The sequence below is a fragment of the Bison bison genome, unplaced genomic scaffold, assembly GCF_000754665.1.
Source record: "Bison bison bison isolate TAMUID 2011002044 unplaced genomic scaffold, Bison_UMD1.0 scf7180017864240, whole genome shotgun sequence".
Taxonomy (NCBI): Eukaryota; Metazoa; Chordata; class Mammalia; order Artiodactyla; family Bovidae; genus Bison; species Bison bison.
Window position 1 is genome coordinate 102,274 of NW_011494812.1, and position 1,944 is coordinate 104,217.

Here is a 1,944-nt window from a genome sequence, read left to right on the forward strand (position 1 = left end):
CCTTGATGTACTCCTTTTCCTATTTGGAACCAGTCTGTTGTTCCATGTCCAATTCTAACTGTTGTTTCCTGACCTGCATATAGGTTTCTCAAGAGGAAGGTCAGATGGTCTGGTATTCTCATCTCTTGAAGAATTTTCCACAGTGTCTTGTGATCCAAACAGTCAAAGGCTTTGGCATAGTCAGTAAAGCAGAAATAGATGTTTTTCTGGAACTCTCTTGCTTTTTCGTTGATCCAATGGATGTTGGCAATTTGATCTCCGGTTCTTCTGCCTTTTCTAAAATCAGCTTGAACATCTGGAAGTTCATGGTTCACATATTGCTGAAGCCTGGCTTGGAGAATTTTGAGCATTACTTTACTAGCATGTGAGATGAGTGCAATTGTGCGGTAGTTTTAGCATTCTTTGGCATTGCCTCTCTTTGGGATTAGAATGAAAACTGACATTTTCTAGTATTGTGGCCACTGCTAGGTTTTCCAAATTTGCTGGCACATTGTGTGCAGCACTTTCACAACATCATCTTTTAGGATTTTAAACAGCTTAACTGGAATTCCATCACCTCCTCTAGCTTTGTTCATAGTGATGCTTTCTAAGGTCCATTTGACTTCATATTCCAAGATGTCTGGCTCTAGGTGAGTTTGTAAATTAGGTTTCTCCAATTAGATGTACTCCTGTGACACTTGTGGGAAGGTTTTTTAAATCTACATTTGTACTAAACTTTCTTTGATAGAAATAAGCTTATTCAGCTGATCTCTTTCATTTTAAGTGAACTTTGGTGGTCTATGTTTTTCAAGGAGTCTATTCATTTCTTCAAAGTTGTTAAATTTTATGACATAAAGTAATTTGTAGTATTCCATTATTGATCTTTTAGCATCTATAAGGTCTGTAGTTATGTCATCTTTTTCCTTTCTTTTCTGTTATTATTAATTTGTTTCTTTCCTCTTTTTTTTTTCTTTACTGAATAGTCAGGCTAGAGTTTTATCAAGTTTATTGATCTGTTCCTTAATGTCCTTTTTCTATTTACTTCATTTGAACTCTGTTTTGGGTTAAAACTAAGTTACTTGGAAATTTTTCTGATCCTTTAGAGGTTTGATTTTAAGTGTTGTTAGGTAGGATCAGTGCAAACTTTGGGGTTAATTTTGACTCACTGCTTTAAATACCATCTTAACACTTTACTGAAGTACTGTTGTTCATTTGCTAAGTTGTGTCCGACTCTTTGCAACCCCATGGATGATAACTCGCCAAGGTTCCTCTATCCTTGGAATTTTCCAGGCAAGAATACTGGAGTGGGTTGCCATTTCCTTCTGCAGAAGTACTGAAGTACTAGAGGGGTTCCAAATCTGTGGACTTCTCTGTGCAGCTTTTTCCTGTCTGCAACTCTGTCCTGTGAAATATGACCACCTTGTTGCAACCACATGGACTATAGAGTCCATGGAGTTCTTTAGGCTAGAATACTGGAGTGGGTACCTATTCCTTCTCCAGGGGATCTTTCCAACCCAGGGGTCAAACCCAGGTCTCCTGCATTGTGGGCAGATTTGTCACCAGCTGAAACACAAGGGAAGCCTTTGGCCTTTCTGAATTCCTAACTCTGCATCCTCAACTCACGGAGATTGCCAGGCTCTACATATAACCCTTTCCCTGGATGCAGCTTAAAAGCTCTCTTCAAGAAGTGAACTGGGGGTAATTGACTCACCTTGCTTATTCCTCTCTCTTAGAGTTCGCTGCCCTGTGATGCCTGATGGTCAATGTCCAAACATTGTTGTTTCATATAGATTTCCCACTTTTTTATATTTCATTTTTAATTGTAAGATTATCACTTTACAACATTATGATGTTGTTTTGCCATATATCAACATCAAACAACCATAGGTATACATATATCCTCTTCCTCTTATACCCTCCTACCACCTCCCTCCCCTGTCCCCTATTTTAGTTGTGTCAGGCCAG